Source organism: Eretmochelys imbricata, chromosome 9, assembly GCF_965152235.1.
Source record: "Eretmochelys imbricata isolate rEreImb1 chromosome 9, rEreImb1.hap1, whole genome shotgun sequence".
Classification (NCBI taxonomy): domain Eukaryota; kingdom Metazoa; phylum Chordata; order Testudines; family Cheloniidae; genus Eretmochelys; species Eretmochelys imbricata.
Genome location: NC_135580.1, coordinates 4,815,044 through 4,835,727, shown reverse-complemented (window position 1 = coordinate 4,835,727; position 20,684 = coordinate 4,815,044). Strand labels below are relative to the sequence as shown.

General features: G+C 44.5%; 1 protein-coding gene across 1 annotated transcript in view; it reads left to right on the top strand.

The window, feature by feature from the left end:
• Positions 1-20,684, top strand: part of LPP (LIM domain containing preferred translocation partner in lipoma) — a 394,796-nt gene that overhangs the window by 52,442 nt on the left and 321,670 nt on the right. Inside the window, exon 3 of the mRNA XM_077826260.1 lies at positions 8,174-8,265. The gene's annotated coding sequence lies outside the window, so the exon portion shown is untranslated. The remainder of the gene's footprint in view (positions 1-8,173; positions 8,266-20,684) is intronic.

Sequence of the window (20,684 nt, the reverse complement as noted above, 5' to 3'; positions counted from 1 at the left end):
TCCAAGCTCTAAGCCTTGTGGCCTAAGTCTCATCCCTCCTTTTAGCAGCAGGCCCTTTGAGATGCCCATAATGGAGATGGAGGCCACGAAGCCAGTTCTCTTGGTTATTCAGCATTTTAAGGACACTGACTTCAAAGAGCTGGGTGCATGGGAGTGAGAGCATCCCGGGGACATCTTTATGCCAGGAGAACACCCTGGGCCTTGGTGGACTTGCCAGCAGTAGCGGGGTCCTCCTTCCCAAAGCTGAATCGTTCCTCCTATGGTTGAGGCCCAAGTGAGCATTTCTTCACCAGTAGGCGTGCCCTCCGGCTTTCCTCCTAGTTGCATGGTCTTCACCAAACCTACTTCCCGTCCACAAATGTCTTCGTTTCCCGAAGCGCCTCTTGCATTCCATCAGGGCGGTGATGGGTATACAGGTTGCAGGAGTTTCTGCTCTTGCTGCTTCTTCTCTGATTTGCAGGGTTCCCCTTCCAAACTCTAGCGTCACAGAGTTAGCAGTGCTTTCATTTCCATGCTGTTACCTTCACTTTCTTAAAAGGGAGGATGGACAATACTGGTAATCCGTTTCCATTTCCCACAGGCTCCTTGGGAGCATGGCTGATAATGCATAAAGTTTCACACCATCCTGTGGAAGGGTGCCAGGACTACACGTGACAGAGAGGCGGTGCGGTATTGTGCAGGAGTTCTTAACCGCAGGGTCACGACCCCCAGGAGAGTCCCAAAGGGGGTCACAACCACAGTGGTGGATTAAAGATTTTGCTGCCCTTAGGCCCTGAAATAATTGCCGCCCCCCCATCCCAGCTCACCTCCACTCTGCCTCCTCCCCTGAGCGCGCCGCCGGGTCCTGCTTCTCCCCGCTCCCTGCCAGCGCTTGTGCGCGAAACAGCTTCGTGAAGGAGGGGGGAAGTGGGGGAACGTGGCCCGCTCAGGAGAGGAGGCGGGGCTGGTGGAGGGATTTGGGGAAGGGGACCAATAGGAGGAGGGAGGGGGCGGGGAATGGGTGGAGTTGGGGCGGGGATGGAGGGCGCGAACTGGCGCAGAGGGAAGCAACCTCTGGCTGCTATTATAAATTTGCTGGCTAGGTGTTAATATGCCTCTGCACAACCATCCTGCTCTTCCCATATTGCTAAGTGGCAGGAGGGTGGTTCCAGGGGGTCCTGATATGGAAACAGAGGGTCTAAACACAGGTTTACTCTGTGCCATTAATGGTTGTAGGACAATATGCCAGGCAAGGCAGTGGTGGAAAAGGCACCACAGAGTGAAGAGGGAAGCAAGAGGCCTTGCTTGTACTCTCAAGAGCACAAAGCCAGCGAGAGACGCTGTTGGCCCTAGCTTTGTTGACTGGTTTCTAGCAGGTGTTACGAGCTGCAAGGGTTGGGAACAGTGCTTAAAACCTGTTTGAAACAATTCCAGTGCAAAATACAGAGGGAGGACAGTCTCATGGCCAAACTCCCATGACCTGAGATGAGTTCTGTTCCCACTGACTCCCTGGGTGAATGTGAACAAGTTTGAGGCCTGATTTTCAGCACTCCCGAGCACTGGCTTCCAATATAACCTAATCTGGTCTTTGTTACTGAAGTATCTGAGCTCCTCGCAATCTGCAGTGTGTTTGTCCTCCTAGCAGCCTGGGAGGTAGGGCAGTGCTGTTATCCCCATTGTACAGGTGGGAAACTAAGGCACAAAGTGACCTCCCCGGCGTCACACAGGAAGTTTGTGGCAGAACAGGGACTCAAACTTGGGTCTCCCACATCCCAGCTTCTTGGAGCATTCTTCCTGGGAGCCCCCCTTGAGTTCAGCTGGCATTGTGGGTGCTCAGCACACCTGAAGAATCAGGCTCCTGCTATGTAGCTGTTGAGAAGGTACTCAGTAGCGTTTGTGGAATTTAATCCATGCATATTTGTAAAGTGCTTTGAGAGCCCCAGATGGAAGGCAAGGTATATACTGTTACTATTTTATATCCTAAGCAAGCTTCTCAGGGCCAGACTGGCTTCAAACCATCTTCTATCCAGAATGACTTAGAACTTGGTGTGAAGCCATGATCTTTCAGCTCTCCTTGGCCCATGCCAACCAAGCAGTATAATAGGCCAGATTAGCAGAAATGATGTTTAAATTTAGGTCTGAATGTGGTGTATGTAGATGGGCCCAGAGACAAATGAACTCACTCTCTGTTCAGATTCATTTTACCAAATGCCACTCCCTCGTTAACATCTTATTGCCTCCAAGGCAGCGAGAGGTGGTAAAACTGTGATCATAAATTTATCACTGAGTTACGACAGCAGTCCTATATTTTACCTGAGCTGTAAAAAGTAATCAAGAGGGTTGAGCATCTCCTCAGTTCAGCACAAAATTAGGGACATGACACAAATCCTTATTATTAATTTTTTTGGTAAATTTCAGAGAATATTTCGTTGTCAGATTTTTAGAAATGAATCAGATTTAGTCTTACAGGAAACGGTCTAGTTCTCTATGGTAACCTGAAATTGAAATCCTTCCCTTCTCCCCCCCCCCAGCCCCCCACCTACTGAAACTCTTCCCTTGTGAAGTTTCAGTTAATATACCAGACTGGATATCCCTGCCTAGTGAAGCATTCTTAACAGGTAATACAGGCAAAAGGTTCCTATTTCAGATAAAGCTGCAGAGGTGACTTGATCACTGCTCGGCGTTAGTTCTTTCGATACCATTTCCTTGTGTGAAATTTCAGGCACTATAGAAGTGACAGAAGTGAGCAGCAGATTTTAATTTTGAGCGGTCTGTCTGTAAGCCTTGTGGGTAACTCTAGGTCTTGCTGGCATGGATTCCAAGACCAGAAGGGACGATTGCAATCATCCAGTCTGATCTCCTGGGTAATGCAGGCCAAAGAACTGCCCCAAAATAATTCCTGGAGCAGATCTTTTAGCAAAAACATCTGCTCTTGATTTTAAGATGGTCAGTGATGGAGAATTCTTGGTAAATTGTTCCAAGGGTTAGTGACTCTCATCGTTAAAAAATTACACCTTATTTCCAGTCTGAATTTGTATAGTTTCAACTTCCAGCCTTTGGATCATGTTAGATCTTTCTCTGCTTCACTGAAGAGCGCATTATTAAATATTTGTTCATGTAGGTGCTTATAGACTGCAATCAAGTCACCCCTTAACTTTCTCTTCGTTAAGCTAAATAGATTGAGCTCCTGGAGGCTCTAACTATAAGACAGGTTTTCTAATCCTTTAATCATTCGTGTCTCTCTTCTGTGACCCCTCACCGATTTAGCAGTGTGTGACTGTTGTATTGTGTGCTACGCTTTGGTCTTCAGCCATGCGGCCTGGGCAGTTGTTTGCTCTTCTTTGTTCCTTAGTTAAGCAGGGATAAGCCTGGCCAGTAGTTGGATGTTGGACTGTGAGAGCCCGAAGCTGCGGGAGATGTTCTTGGGAATGACGACTCAGCAAGTGCTGCTGTTTCTGTACTAACTCAGAGAGACCTGTCCAGAAGAGAAAGTGAGGCGGGTGCATGTGGTGTTGGCCGTGCAGCTTTTCAGAGGACTAGTTAAAAAACCACGCCTGATAATTGCTGTCATTAAACGTCCCATAGCTTTTTACAAGTTAGGGTGGTTATGCCTGGGGTCCTCGCCAAATTTCACTTCACATGAGTTATGATGTGTTTACCTATAGTATCCCATACAGGTTCAACTGGGTGCAGAATTCTTTATTTCCTGCCCGAAACTATTGTGTAATGGTCTGTGAGCTGTTACCAACAACGGTGTTGCACTCCAGAGATTGGATATGTGTCAGTGTTAAGTACAGTGTAAACACAGTAGCTGTTTTATCATACTATACAATAGATGTTGTCAGAGTATGTTGCAGACAGAACTGGTAACTACACCCAGAGTTAATATTGCTGAACACTTTTCATTATATGACTCTTTTTTCAGTTGCTCATAAGTTTGTCAAACTTCCACCATTTGATTTCAGTTTTTTCATGCCAGTTCTCTGTTTCAGGCTGGTTTTCTCTCACCTCTTAAAGTTTCAGTTAAAACAGGTCAGCAGTTTCTGAAGATGAGATTAGGGGAAAAAGAGATTGTTTTGTCCAGGTTAAAAAAATTCCTAACCATTTTGTTGAGAAGCTCTGGAATCTACGTTGTGGGATAGGGACTTGGAGATTCAGCAGGGAGGTCATCGTGGTATCCGAGTTGTGCTTTTTGCTTTCCTGGTGAAATTTTGGCCAAGTTATAAGTTCCTGAAAAATCTTTTTGCGTGTGCCCAGTGGAGACTGTTTAGACTTTGGCAGCTAAACTCTCCAAGCGTTTTGTGTGTTCTGAGCATGCTTAATCCTGGGGCGGAGAAGGACTTGTTCTGCAGTTGCTTCTCCTGGCTGTTGGTTGCTGTTGGAGCAATAGGTGCTGGAACTGAAAGCCGGTGAGGCTCTCTTCTGTGCTCTTGATGTCCCCACAACTGGTTCCCAACCAATGTGGAGAAGGAGGTAACTGCCTGGCTGGAATGCAGAGGGGTGGGAGGCAGAGGGTGGAGGACAGCCTGGGAGAGGGTGCACATAATAAGGGTTTATAACAACTATAACAAAGGCCCCTCCTGAACTTGGGATTGAACCCAAGATTCCTGAGTCTCCACGTTCCTCTGCTTTCAGCAAATAGCTGTGAAACCCACTGTCGTCGTCCTCTACTGGCAGTTCCATGTTGATGATAACAGCCTACTACCGCTACCATTTACCCCACTAGCTCAAGTGGCAGTGGCTTGGTGTTGTGGCTCTATAACCGCCAGTCTCTAGAGTCATTCTTACTCTTTCTCTTACTATTCAGGTGTTTTAAACAAAATGGAACCGCTTCAGCAGGAAAGATTGAGAGAGACCCTCTCAGAATACCCCATAGCTTAGTGGTTGGGGCACTCACCTGGATGGTGTGGGAGGGAAGGGAGGTCGGAGTTCAAGTTCATGCTTTGGTTTTGGCTTGGATTGAGTCACATTTTTAGTTATTTATTTTGTTTTGTTTTTCAGAGCTGCCAGCAAACCAAAAAATCAGTTATTTGCACAGCTCTTATTATGATACAGTCTCTGACTACATGATTGCAAACTATTTTTCCCCCCAGGACGTGGACTCATTGAGTGCACAGAATGAATGGTGCTTGTTGAATGGGTAGTTACTTAACATTTCTTTTTATCCTCATTGCTCAATATGTGGCTTTATTTAACGCATATCATCTGAACCCTGCACGGAATGCAAAATTAACTTTTTTCCCATGCTGCTGTCACCGGAGTAGCTGAAAGCTTCACAAATGTTAATGAAGGTACCTTTGCAACGGCTAGGCAGTGGTATTATCTCCATTTTTCAGATGAGAAATTGGCAAAAGTGTCCACTAATTCTGGGTGCTCAGTCTCAGACATCTGGGACCTGATTTTTCACAGAAGGTATCATTTGTATAGTACTTTTTGGTCAAAGCACAGCTCCAGTCAACTTCAGTTGCAGCTGCGAGCGCTCAGCACTTCTGGAAATTTGCTCCAGGTGTTTCAAGCTGGGTGCCCAGAAAATGATCTAAGTCACTTGCCCAGCCTCTCATCTAGGAGATCTGTGGCACCTGCAGGGATAGAGTTCTCCAGGGTGACATTCAGCTGCCTTAACCAGATGATCATCCTTTCTCTTCCTGTAATCTCCTGCCTCGTTCACTACTCACCTTTCAACTTCTGCAACCAATGTGGCGGGGGCCCTACGGGCGCCCTTCCCTACCCGACTTGGATGAATTACCAGATCGCTATCCATTTACCCGCCCTAAATACATTGTGAAATAATTGGCTAAACCACACTGCGTCTCAGTGTTTTTGTTTCCAGCAATAGGACTGTCAGGCACTGTGATAAATGGACAGACAGCTGGATCTGGTTTTACTGGGGCACGTGTTGGTTCCTCTGTTGCTGTTTTGTAACTTCTTGCAGCATGACATTTATAAACTAAAATGCTGCTTCCCCAAAATATCAAAGGAAATAAGGCCACTTTTCACCACAGACATAAAAGGCTTCTAATGTACAAGTGCAGCAAGCACCACTGTGGAGACGCACTCTGAAGAACAAAGCCGACAGCTAATCACGTCTAATGCCTTTTAAGTTTATGCCTCCTTTTTCTCTTCCAGACTGTCTCACAGAGCTTGAAGGCTTCAGTGATTGCCTCACCAAGAATTGACGGAGGAAGAACCCTCTCTAACTTTTAAATGCCTCTTTTAATTTTCCTAAATCAACCTAGTGTCTGGGCCAAAATCCAGTTTTGGTGATCACATTCGATTTAACTTAATTCCTTTGCCGTTTCAGTTGCATTCAGTATTCTTCTTGGCTTCCAGTGCTTCCCTGTTGGTCAGTACTGTTGAAGAGCTGCTATATTCCATGCATGTGGTTGCATTCTCGTGATAGATTGAGGTGATTCCTACATGCATATATGAGTTGCTATGCACCCTCAACTTCCATTGATGTTGATAGGAGATAAGATGCTCAGCCTTGGTGGCACTGGTCCTGTCAACAGGGCTGCATGCATGCTTGAAGTTAGGCATGGGTTTTGGTACCTTGCTGAATCAGGCCTATTGTTTGTGAAGCATTTTGGGATCTTTGAGGATGAAAGCCACCACATCGATGGAAGTTGTTAGTCTGTGCCACCTATAGTTACCATATACTGGGAATGGCCTAGTGGATAGAGCATGGGACTCATGAGATCTGGATTCTATTGGCACCACTGCCACTGGCCTGCTGGGTGACTTCGGGCAAGAAATGTCTTCTCTCTGTACCTCAGTTGCCCCATCTGTAAAATGGGGATAATGAAACTGACCTCCTGTGTGTAAAGTGCTGAGAGTTCTAGGGATGCAAGAATTTGGCACTGTTATTTTGCTAGGGACAGTATTGTGGCAGCTGTTAATCTTCTACCGCCAGCACTGGAAAAACATTTCTATTTTCATAGCTGTGCCAAATGGGGCCACGTTACTTTCCTGTGCTGACAGCAGTTGATCCCCCTACTAAAGTATAGGCATCAGCAAGAGAAAAATGATCTAGGAAAGCAAAAAGACCCAAGGAGGGAAGAGAAATTGAAAAAGAACAAACAGCTTCAGTGAAAACTTGGTGAGAGACAAGGCAAAAGAGAGAAGGGGGCAGGCAGAGGGAAGAGATACATGACTGGGTTGGCGCATTGGCCTTTTAACCCTTGGAGACGTGGCTTTGTATATTTAATTCACGGGTTGGGTGGTTCGCAGGTCTGACCCCCGGTGGACAGGTATCTGTGTTGCGAAGCCACTGTGCAGTTTGCTATTGTTGGCAGCCTCTGCTCTGTAGAGGCCTAGGATTTTGAGTAGATGAGTGTGGAGTGGTATTATTTAACAAGAGATACTTTCCTGGTAGACTTGATTGTCTCTGTCCACTGCTTTTTGTTTGGCAGCTTTGAGGGGAGATAAGACACACACACTATCAATCCTCCCTGATGGACAGACTTTGGGATATTGGTGCTGTACAGTTCTACTCACCTCTTTCCCTCCTCTTTTTTCACAAGTTTTTTTAAAATCCTTATTGAACGGAAGCCCTTTGGTTTGGAAGGGAGATTCTGTTTTATTAGAAGTCTTGCAGAGCTGGAGGTAGATATCAATTTATGGGCACAGAAATAACGCAAGGTTCCATCCACCCTGAGTTTCGGGCCCAAGTTAAACTGGGTGCGTCCCACAAATTTGTAAGCGTGGGCTCGGAGAATATTAAAAGCATTACCCAATCTCTTCAGGATCAGTACAGCTGATGATGTCATGATGTGATCTGATGTGTATGGCATGTTGTCACAATATATCAAGACAAGTCAAGCCCTTTGTCATGGAGGATAGAGCTTTAGGGGGGGACCCATAATTCTACTGATGTGAATTGGGTTTTGCCCATGAACAGACGAAAGCTTTTTGCACATTCAGGCAGCCAAATACGAGGGCACAGCTTTAGGTCCTTGCAGAGGGATTTTTCGGCATAATGCCCATCAATGTTGGTGAGAATTGTACGGCTAAATCCCAAGATTGCCCTTCTCTGCCATTCTTTGCTGCTGATTTCAACAGTCTATTTGAATGTTACTTATGATTAATGTTATGGGTGGAAGAAGGTACAAACAGTGGAGGATAGATGCTGTTTCCCCATGTGATCCCCCTTTCTGCCATGCTAAAGCAACAACTTTCTTTTTCTTTTCTTTTGCAGAAATTCAGAGGAGTGTGAATGTACGACCTGTTGGATGTGAGCTCCTTCTTCTAAAGCAGACTTGCAATATCCTAATCTCTTGCTTGCCTGGGGTAAGTGTTTAAAAAAAAAAAGCCATTAGCATGGCAAAGGGAGGACAAGTGGATTTTGTGCCTCGGTTAATACATTTCTGTGATAGTTTTGCAAGCTTGTCCTGCAGGATTAGGAATTGAAGGGCGTGACACGTGTAATTAGAAAGACATTGCTAAATTAATACCTAGATTGACAGGTCTGCCTTGTCTGATGAGTGACTTAGACCTAACAATAGGTCTGCTGTCCTTAATGTTCCTGTTACCTGAACGAACGCTTGCTGCTGGAGAGGACTACAAGCCCATGGATAATTAACACAGTCCTCAATCATTCACGTACAATATAACGTGAGTTAATGGATAAAAAAGAAACAGTACTGACCCTGACTTGGAGTTTGGTTATCTTTTGTGATGCACTAAGCAGTTCTGCATGTCCCTATTTCTGTCAGTCTCCTTTGTGTACTGGCATCGGAGCACCGTGGTCCAGACTCGAATGCAAACTCCTCCAGACGTTGGATTATCTGAGCCCATTTCCAGATGTAAATAATCCAGGTGAACGATCTGCACCGAGTCCTGCTTATTCCCTTCCCATCTCTAGAGTCAGTTGAGATGGGTTAGAAGTTCATTTTTCTCTTCTTGTCTCTCCGGTCTCATTCTTCCTTGTTTTCCTTTGCCCTGTTCTGAGAGCGGGCAAAGCAGGCTTTTGTGTGTGTGCACCCCCTTTATAGGAAAGATGTGTCCGACAGATAGGTCTTGAGGTTTGTCCCCCAGCTGGCTGTTAAATTCCGTTACCTCTCACTTGCTCCCACAGGAGTCATGAGTCACCCAGGAAAGCTTGGGAGAAATTTGAGTGGTCCTGCCACTTATACTGAGAGATCCTAACAAGAGAGGGTGGAGATCATGTTATATTTCACCTTCTTCGGGTGGTTAAATGTCAGAGAAATACACATGATGGAAGAAACCCCTTCGGTTGGGGCTTATACAACTAAAATGGGCAAGACCCTGGGAAAGGTGCTATGCACTGTTCAGGAGACAGGTCGGATGCTCTTACTGTTGCGCTGTCCGTATGGCAGCTGGCATCCCACTGTGATATTTCATTGTAACGGGGTAGGAGCTTGGGAAAGCATCTGTCAGCCGCTCTGAGAGAGACAGGAATTGTAAAGGGGACTCCTTCCCAGTCACCTTGGCATGCATTTGCTCTTTAACGACATCTCAAAAGCTCCGGCAACTCTCTGCTTCGATCTTCAAAGCAAAATACGTCAACGAAAGGACACAATTTACAGTGTGACCCCCTGATCTTTTTGATCTTGAACAATCAATTAAATCTAAGACGTTGTCGTTCCCCTCATTGCAAGAACTGTTAATAAGCTGAGGTGCCACATCAGTGATACAGCTAGATTTCCAATCTTTTTCCTTCCTTTCGGGCTGGGCCAGGGTCAGATTATTTACAAAGGCTGCTCCATAAATCTGCCTGTCAGGGCGGATGTTAGTGTTCTGATGTTGTTGCATTGGTGAAAGAAAACAATGTTGAACTCTCGTCCAGGTCTCCCCTCTAGCATGTAAAGTGATGGTAAAGCTCACTCCGCATCATGATGATGATGATGATTCACTGCATGTGCATCGTGACTTCCACCTGAGAATCTCGCGAGTGCCTGATATATATCATGAGAGGCAGGTCAGCCCTATGACTGGACAATGGACTTGGACTTTGGAGACACAGCAAAGCATACCAGAGCTGTGAATATAACCCAGGAAGTCCTTAGTTCCAGCTTATTGCACCCTAGTTGGTGTCAGTTCTGTAGTACGGTGTGAATGATTTTGCAACTGAAAATTTGTATTTTTTTTTTCCATTCTATTTCTGCTACGCCCACAAAGGAAGATATCTCAGGATACTTCTAATCTCTGTACCCTGCAAAGAAAACCTATTTCCTTTCACACGCTTAAGAACAGAAGTCTTGTTCTGAGTGCCAGTGAACACAATTTGTATTTGTTGCTTAACAAAGCCCTACCAGATCCTGGTGTGTTTTGACTAGCACTGTGTGGCTAGGTTGGTATGAATGTTCTGTGAACACTTTGGGAATCCCGAACACTGATGGGCGGTTGGTTGGGTTTTCCCCATTCTTAATGTTCATAGAAACAGTTCCTAGATGGCTCCATCCTGACCAGTTCCACAAAGAGAGTATGCAGAGGTCAAGGTCAGTTTTTGGTTACCAATGAGAGAAGTTAATGGCATATGAGCCCAGTTTCTGTGGTTCCATGAATACAGCCAAAACCTTCAAAAGCACAGAAGTCACAAGCCAGTGGGTTTTTTTAAGGGAAAATATCAGGTAATGTAGGTCAAAAATTTATAATTTGGGTTTAAAAAAACCCACACCCTTTAATAGAATTTTTTAAAATAATTATTTCTAATATTCAGTTAAAACAATTCTTTTGGGGTAGGTTTAACCACTCATCTGCAGTGTTTGCAACCTTATACGCTACATATTGGACAAGAATTGACTCATGTTTGTGAGGTGGCTCAGCAGATAATGTATTTATCCTCACAACACCCCTGGGAGGTGGGGAGGTGCCGTTATTCCCATTTTACAGCTTGGGAAACTGAGGCACGGAGCAGCTCAGTGACTTGTCCAGGGTCACACAGGAAGGCAGTGGACAAGCTGGGAGTGTATTGCTATTATTTATTTGTGCTATAGCAGTGCCCAGAGACCCTAACCAAGGTCAGGGTCCCATTGGGTTAGGCACTGTACAGATGCATAATAAGGAGACGGTTCATTCCCTGAAGAGCTGACAGTCTTACTAGATAAGACAGTCAAAAGGTGGGAGGTGAAGCAGCGGTACAAAGAGGTGAAGTGATTTTTCCAAGGTCATACAGCAAGTTAGTGGTGGTCAGTCTTAGAACCAAGTTCTCCAGAATCTGGAAACCTTGCTTCCTCTTCCTAAAATGCAAGCATCTATGAAGTGCAACTGGACGGTCTCTCCCCCTTGTTGGAACTGAGTGAAAGAAAATCAGAGTTTTAAAATTCCTTAAGTTTTAATAATTGAGGGCCAGATCTCCGGGTGATGTGTGTGAGCGGGGCTCCAAGCATTGTAACGGGTAATATAATAACCTTTTGACAGACCTACCTGCCTTTCACCTGAAACTGACGAGTGAGGAAAGTAGGATGTCAAAGCACTTGGGTGCATTATTGCAGAACGTGACATTACTGCTGAGTTTAGTCATACAGCATCCTTCACAGGTGATGTGATTGTGAAAGGTAGATCTCCTTCTACTTGGACAGTCTTGCTGCATATGATGTGTAGAGGAAAGGGTTCAAGTGCCTGGCTATATTACATGGCCCAAACGGCCAGCAAGCTTTGCTTTTTCTATAACGAGACAATTAACGTTAGCAGCAGGGGGTGATAGTCACTTTGAATGAACTAACGGGAAGGCACGGGAAAATGGCCGCGTTAAAAGGCCCCATCTATTGCACGAATAGATAATTCCTCTTAAGAACCATGTTTAAGAGGACATATCCATAAATACTAATAAGGCTCTTTGATTCCAATTTTCAGGTAAGATGAACATTTTATTGAGTATTCTGTCTGTCACATTCAATACTTTAGCATGCCATCCTCTCAGGCTTATTAGCATAATTGTACTGCTTAAGCAACAATAAAAAATTCAGTGGTAAAATAGCAGTTAGCACAGGCAATTTGTTATCAAAAGCTTTTACTTAGGGAGAGGTTCACAGCGTATTTATTAGTGAATTAGGGTTATAAATTATTTTTATTTAGAAAAACAAAAAAGGAAAGCGTTTTAGGAGGGTTGTTTTTTTTTTTTTTTAAATGGTAAATTGGACAGACTGAAAATTGGTCACGGCTTCTTTTCCTGTTATGTAAAAGCTCCAGCAATTTACACATGTAGTGGAGAGGAGATTATAGAACTAACTTGGGTTTCGTGTCTCTTCTGAGCAAAAAGACTGCAAAATCTTCTAATGTCTGCTAGGGTGGCTTGGCAGTTTTTTCCCTGTTCCAACCCCTTCTCCAGCCTCAACACAATTATTTCCCTTGCTATTAAGGAGAACCATGAGAGCCACTGAAAAATGCTTGGTTTCAGAGTAACAGCCATGTTAGTCTGTATTCGCAAAAAGAAAAGGAGTACTTATGGCACCTTAGAGACTAACCAATTTATTTGAGCATAAGCTTTCGTGAGCTACAGCTCACTTCATCGGATGAGCTGTAGCTCACGAAAGCTCATGCTCAAATAAATTGGTTAGTTTCTAAGGTGCCACAAGTCCTCCTTTTCTTTTTGAAAAATGCCTGTGCACGGAGGTGCACATGACAGTTACACAGATGTCATCAGCCTGTGTGCTGTGGCTGGAGGCAGAACCAAACCTGTTAGTTGCTTCAGGAAGGGGCGGGCTCACCTCCTAGACAGCTTGCCAGCCTTTTCCTGCCTCGACAGTGCCTGAGACACTTTTAAGAGATTAGTCATTCATTTCTCATTAGGATATGGGTGAAACTCTCTTTAAAGTGGGTGTGGTGCTTGTGGGGAAGGAGGCTATGCAATGCTAGCTGGTTCTCAGTTCAGTTCCCAGAGGACCAGTGTCTATATCCTATAAGTGGCTCTATGTGTTGGACCAATTTGTTGTCTTTGCTGGCAATCTAAGAAAATGAGGGGGTAGGGAGCGAATGGGCAAGGCAGCCAGATTTTCCCCCTTGGTCCAAGGTGTCTCTAGAGTAGAGCTGACATGCATTGGCAGAGTGCAGTGTGTGGACTGCAACATTACTGACCACTTGCTTTCTCCTCGCATTCGATGACGAAATTGGAAACGGTCCATTTCTAGGAAATGTTTAACTGAGGTGTGCACATGCAGATGTTCCTACACGAAAAAGGCTTATTGCAAAGAGGCGGGGGGGGATCTCACATTTTCCACGGGTGGTTTTGTTGCTAAAAAAAAAAAAAAAAAAAATCAATTTTTGTCATGATTTACCAGCATGGAAGAAGGGTGCAAAAATACACATATATGGGAGAAGTGTGCAAAATTACACCCACCCACACCAATATAGAAATGTTCTAATGGGAAAAACTCACTAGGTGAAAACAGGAATTTTGCCCAGTTTACGTGAGGAGAGCCAGCTGCTGCTCATAGTGTTCAAAGAATCATAGAAATGTGGGACTGGACAGGGGCTTAATGGGTCGTCTAGTCCAGTCCCCTGCACAGAAGCAGGACTAAGTATGATCTAGACCATCCCTGACAGGTGTTTGTCTAACCTGCTCTTAAAAACTTCTAATGACAGAGATTCCACAACCTCCTTTGGTAATTTGTTCCAGGGCTTAACTACCCTGACAGTTAGGATGTTTTTTCTAATGCTCAACCTAAACCGCCTTTGCTGCAATTTAACCCCATTGCTCCTTGTCCTATCCTTGGTGGTTAAGGAGAACAATTTATGACCCTTCTCTTTATAACAATCTTTTATGTAGGTGATGGCTGTTACCATGTCCCACTGCCTTCTCTTCTCCAGAGGAAACAAACCATTTTTTCCAGTCTTTCCTCATAGGTCATGTTTTCTCGACGTTTAATCAGTTTTGTTGCTCTCCTCTGGACTTTCTCTTTTTTGTCCACATCTTTACCGAAGTGTGGTGCCCAGAACTGGACACAGTACTCCAGTTGAGTCCTTCTGCGTACTGAGTAGAGCGGAAGAATTACTTCTTGTGTCTTGCTTAGAACAATCCTGCTAATACATCCCAGAATGATGTTCGGGTTTTTGTGCAATATTGTGGACTCGTATTTAGTTTGTGATCCACTACATCTGGATCTTTTTTGTTGTACTGCTTCCTAGGCAGTCATTTCTCATTTTGTATCTGTGCAATTGATTATTTCTTCCTAAGTGGAATACTTTGCATTTGTTCTTATTGAATTTCATCCTATTTACTTCAGACCATTTCTCTAGATTGTTTTGCATTCTAATTCTGTCTTCCAAAGCACTTGTAACCCCTCTCACCTTGGTACTGTCTGCAGACTTTGTGAGCGTACTCTCTATGCCATTATCCAAATCATTTATGAAGATATCGAATAGAAAATTTCCATCTCCGGGCTGCCAGTTGGCCACTTTCAGAAATGCTGGAAAAGTGCGGGTGGGGGAAATCAGAGATGTATTTTTCAAACGTGCTTTTCTAAGTGCTGTGGATCCTTTGGGGTGATATTGAAATGAAAGACATTTGCTTCAGATGCCCCCCACCCCATCTTCTCTCACTGGTGATGTTCCTAAAATCAGGATCCTTCTTTAAAAGTTCCTTCACTGGTGTGTGCGTTGTTTTGAATCTTCCCTTCACCCCCAGGGGTTGGTTATCCCTCTTTCCCTCTCTACCCGTTCTCTGTGGATTGTCCCCCTGGAGTGCCTTTACTTAGACTCCTCTGGGGTCCCTCCACCCACCCCTACATCCCCATCCCCACTCCTTGTCACCATCGAAACCTGGGGATCACTCTACTCTTTCACCCCGGCCTCCAGAAACTCCTCCCTGTTTGGATCTCAGCACATGTTGACTTACCCTTGTATTGACAGACCCTCAACCTTGTGTTACTCTGGTATAGTGATCACTGTCCCCCACCATGGCGACGGATGTTAGCTCTGGAGACAACGGAGATTCATTTCATTGTGAACTATTTCTGTGAGGTCAAAGCATTTAAAGAAGAAGACCGGTGAGGAAATGATAAAGAAGTGCACAGTGTATTGTGAGTGGCGTCTCATGATCTGGATGAAAAAGGGGTAAGACCACTTACTTCACCCCCCCCCCCCCACTTGTTTAAACTAATCCTGATGAGGGAGAAGTGAAGGTAAATTTGCTCCAGGGCAGAAGCTGCTGTTAATAGTGAAACAGGATGTGCAAGCAGGTTGTGGAATTGGAAGGGGAGCCCATGGAAACAGGTGAAACTAACTGGGTACATATTGGAGAAGTGATGAGCTTGTGAAGCCCTGTTTGCAAACACGCTCTTCTGTGAATGTGTGAAATTTTAAAGGCACTGATCATTTCGGTTCCCCTTTTCGGGTGCAAAAACACTTACTATTTAGATATGAATTTTGTCTTTCAGCCCCTTTATGGATATGAATGTTGTGCTGCTCTGTGGCTCTCCCTTATGAAACCATCTGGTACTGTACAATATTTAGACTTTCATATCAACTCAGACACTGACATTGGTAATCTTCCTGGGAAAATGCAGACATACACGGAACCCAGTTGCCGCAAGTGACTGTTCTGGGAACTTGGCGCTCAAAGGAGAGTTGGCCATGTTTCCGGGCACGCTAGGCCTTCACGGCAAATGGGCTTTCACTGTAGCTGTGAAAATTATGAACAGGTTCCACTGAACAGTCCTGGAGCCTTCAAATGCCACTTGTTCTGTTGATGCTCATGTCTCTTTTCATCTGGTGCCCAGACTTGGAGCAGGAGTTAATTCAGGGAAGTCCAATGACCTGCGTTATGCAGGCGGTCAGACTAAATGATCACAACAGTACCTTCCAGCCTTGAAATCCATCAGTCTCCTTGGTTACCTGAGTATCTTTCAGAATTATATAGCATGCATATACAATAGTATTGTTATTTGGACTAGGGTAGTGCCCGGAGGCCCCATCCATTCTGCTAGGCACCGTATCCACGCAGAGTAAGAGCCAGTCCCTGCCCCAAAGCTTACAGGCCAAATAGGGAACAGAGACTAAGGGGTAAGAGGGAAAACAGAGACACAGAGATCAAAGTGACTTGTCCAAGGTCATACGGGTCAGTAGCTGAACTGGGGATAAAATCCAGGTATCCTGACTCACAGTCCCAGAGCCCTACTGGACCATAGTGCCTCAGACAGACTTTTTTTCTCCATTTTTTTTCACTCCAGTCAGCTGGGCCTGGGATTACTGACTGGTGGGATTGTTACAGGCCAGCTGCTTGAAATGGATTTTGCCTGTTGCTCTGAAGGTGCGGAGGTTGATACTCATCCCGATCTTATCTAGGAGCGAGTCCGGATTCATGGACCGGTCACTGAGAAAGCTCTGTATCATGCATGAGCAGAACCCTGGATGTTGGCCATTCCATGTTTCCAGTGGCTGTCGGAGGTCATGATCACTCAGGGTGAGGGAAGTTCCTCAGGGAACTTGAGCCAGTCTCATGGGGGGCTTTGAAGCTGAGGACTGAAATCTGCCAGTATGGGGAGCCACATGGGAGCTTGGAGCACTGGGACAGTGGGCTGTCAGCAGCCTGTGTTTCGGAGTAGATGGGCTTCTGTATGAAACCACGGTAGCTCTTATTTATTTGTTCTTAAGGTTGACAGTTTCATTCCTAGGGGCAGAATGGGGCAATCATAAGGCATGGAGGGCCCAGATCCATGGATTGCTATGTTGAAATCCAGCCCCAATAGGATGGGACACTATCTGCTTGCCTATTCTCAGGTTAGAAGAGTGTTTCTTGTGGCATTGACTCTTTGGGTATTCAAGACCTGGGAGTATTCCAGGTGGCACCAACGCTCCAGAGTGTCTTACTGATCTGAGGACAGTCCCCCTCAGAGGAAGGTCATGTCACAATGGTGTGAGGTCTTTGAGGTGCTGTAGGGGAGTTTCCTGAGCTGAATCCCATTGACTAATGTGGAGCTCTTGTTTTAAAAAAGAAACATGCAGTCCATTCTACAGGATGGGTAATATTTTAGGGTCCTGAGGCTGCATATCACAGTAGCTGTTGTGAAAGCTAAGAAGTACCCATTGCGATGGACAGTTGTGTGTTGGAGGACTATAGGGTCAACTTCTGCAGTCAAATAAACACATACTTGTGTGCGCCTCCAATCAACTTTAGTGAGGGAAGTGCATGCATACTTCTCTAAAGGAAAAAAATTTGACTCAAAGAATTTAGCAATGATAAATGCCTTCAAAATTCTTACTCTGGAATTTGTAAAGCTTGAAACATCTGTTCCCTAAAATGCTTTGATCGTGTTGTGGGGTTTTTAAAAATGATACTTAAGGATCCCACTCATTTCATGAAGGCTGTGGGATTTCTTTCAGTGCCCTTTTCATGTAGCAAAATGGCAAATTTCACAGTGTACATTACATGACTTAAAAGACGTGTTTGAATGGTTAGGATCAACCAAACAATCTTTTATAAGGTGCTAGAAATGTTCCAGTTACATACCCGAGGAAACAAAGAATTTCTACTTACTTTTTAGCTTGTGGGAGCTGTACTTGAAAAAATCTCAAGAATCTAGGGATGTCTTGCGAAGAACTATATTCAAAACCCAAACAAGTTCCAGGAAAATCAACGCCTAAACATTTGGAAATATTGATGGCAGGAAAGTAGATTTTTTTTTTTATTTTATTTTTTCTTCCAAGTGGGAATGCAGAGTTGAGTCTCTCTGTCTACAGAACTGCACATTTACAAGTGCTCATGCTTCTAGCACAATGAAATAGCTCGTTTTCTTGGTATCTTTTCCTTTGTGATCAGTAACTTTCTTAGTCACCTGCTTTTCTATGGAGAATCAGACTTTCTCCTTTTCTCAGCACGTGAGGCAACCTCTAAATGCCGATCTACATGTAGCTTTGGATTTATGGCCAACTGAAACGTTGCCCATCTGTCTGTCTGTAGGCTTCTATAGCACACTTAGTGCCGTGATGTCTCAGAGCCATGTTCTGCTGTTACACCTCAGAGAGCTGGTATTTAGCTGGAATATTTTCTGATTGAAAATCTGCTTCTGGCTGGATCTAAATTTTATGCTGTAAAATGTTCCATGCCTGTCTACGCATGAGCTCCTTTAGCCTGACTGCTCGATGATACAACTAAACCATTCTGACACGGGGAGAGAGGAAAGCACTCAAATATTGAGGTGGAATGAGGGAATCTCCACCTCCAGGCATCTGAAACACATAGCCTGCTCTGCCAGAAGAGCTTGCAGTCTAAGTATGAGCTCTGAATAGTGACTGACTTATCAGTACTAGCCAAACACGTGTTTATGTTAAATGAGGGTTGATCTCCTTCTTTCACTCCTCCCATTTTAAAATATTTTATGAATCAATTTCTGCTATGTCAATTTACCAATCTTTCAGAAGCGGCACACCCAAACTTCCCCTCTCTGCTCAATCAAGGGCAACTGTAAACCATATCAAAACCATGTGGCATGGTGTCTCATGTATTGAAAGAATGATGTAGCAGATAGTTTTGACTCCGCTGGTAACTTATGATCCCATGCTATTCCTTGTAACATTTCAAATATGCGATCCACGTTTTTTATTGTTAGGACATTTCCACATATTGTGTGTTAGAGGTCCAGGTTACCAGCACATATTGTTGTACCCGAGTGATCTGTCTGAACAAGTGTACAGGAGCAGTCCAATACCTTCTTGGTTATGATTTTAAATTGCTGCAGTTTCATTTTGGACTCACTTAGCAGGTCTGGCCGTAATGTGCAATATACCTGCCTGTTGATTGTCATCAGGTTATGTGCGGAACTCACATTCCCGCCTCCCTCTCAGAGACTAAAATGTTCAAGAAGGACAAAATATTAAGATTGCATAAAATGTTGAGATCGGGTACAGATTCTTAGCTGGTGTAAACTTGGGTAATTTCATTAAAGTCCGTGGAGCAATGTCGATTTACACCTGCTGAGGATCTGGCCCTAGAATAGCAGAGGGGACAAGTTTTAATAGTGGAAGAGCTGTAAAGATGATTTTAGTGCCCCAGGCAAGCAAGAATGCAAATAGATTGAAATTACATGAAATCTCAGATGTATCTGTGTTATCGAAAGGAAAGCGCAGAGTATGTTGGACAGGGGATTGGTGAGGAAGCACCAACCAGGGTTTCTGAATAGTTTATTCTTATATTCAGTTCCGTTGATATTGTTTTGCTATACATAGAGACATTTATAATAAAACAACCAGCCAAACCCAGAGGAGCAGCAAACGCAGCAATGAAGCCATCATTGAGGTCAATGCTAGCAGTGAACTAGCAAATGTGGTGGCTGTGAGATTTTGCATTTAATTTTTGTCTGGATAATAAGGAGAAGCACAGGGTTAGTGAACTGTGGCCGTTTTTTCTCCGAGGTGCTTTGTTGGCACTTTGTGGCTGTTTTTCATGCTCCTTTACTGCAGTCCGATAACGCTGACAGATGTAAAGGAATTGACAATGGATGCCTTAAAAAAAAAAAATCTGGAAAGGGCTGTTGCTGTCTAGCTTTGCATGTGAACTCCTTGTACACAAACCCTTTTCTCCTCTTCGATTAAGTATCCGATAAAACCTAGTCACATGCCTGCAATGAAACTTTAATGAAGCAAGAGGGTGTATTCATGTCATCTGAGTAATGCGTGAGGAAGGGATTCCAGTAACTGAGTTCTGTGAGCACTTAATCCCACACGCAAGGCTAGTGTTACTAGAAAGCTTCCAGCCGCACTGGAGGTGGAGCTGGCCTAGAGTGAACAGTGCTTGCAAACCTACGAGCTTATTGTTAGTATTGAGAGGTGGGAGAGGAGAATGAATGTATATAAAGTAATTTTTAAAGGGAACGTGACGTTGTGGAAGACAGCCTCTTCCTGGTGAATTCTGTTTTTTCCGATGCACAGTTGTCCTGTGGAACCCATTGCCAGGGGATGTTGTGAAGGCTAAAAGTATAACTGGGTAGAAAAAAGAATTAGATAAGTTCATGGAGGATAGGTCCATTGGTGGCTATTAACCCAAGATGGTCAGGGACACAACTCCATGCTCTGGCTGTTCCTAAACCTCTGACTGCCAGAAGCTGGGTCCGGCTGATGGGATGAATCACATGATAATTGCCCTGATCTGTTCATTCTCTCTGAAACATCTGGCACTGTCTGCTGTTGGAAGACAGGATACTGGGCTAGATAGACCTTTGGTCTGACTCAGTGTGGCCATTCTTATGTTCAGCTACAACAGACAGAACACAGCTCCTGTCCTGCCAGTTTGCCTCGATCCTTTTATCTGCCATAGTCCTTCTCAGTAGCCTATGTGTGAGGTTAATAATCACTCCTGGCCCATTCAGGTGCTAGCCTCTCTTTTTAGGTTGGTAAGAATAGGCCTTTAGTCTTCTGCTTGAGGATCTGGAAGCACTTAACAAGCCTCTGTTGATTGAGCCTTGCAACACCTGGCAAGGTGGGGGAAGCTGTATCACCCCCATTTTACAGCTGGGGAAACTGAGGCACAGTGAAGCTAAGTGATGTGCTGTGGTGTTGGAGAACGTCAAGTGGCAGAACTTTCTATGCCTATTCTTGTGGCTTTAACTACAAGAGCACTGTATGGTTGAGGTGGTGTTTGTGATGTAGACATACCTACTTATCCTAAGTCTCTTCAATTCCCTTCCAATTCAGTTCACAAAAGAATGGAATATACAGTGTGCACCCTGAGTTACTGCTCCTGCTAAAAGAGCAAGCCCTGTGTCTAGAAGCCTGATCACAGGAGGCAGGAATTGTATGAGGAATGTATTTCA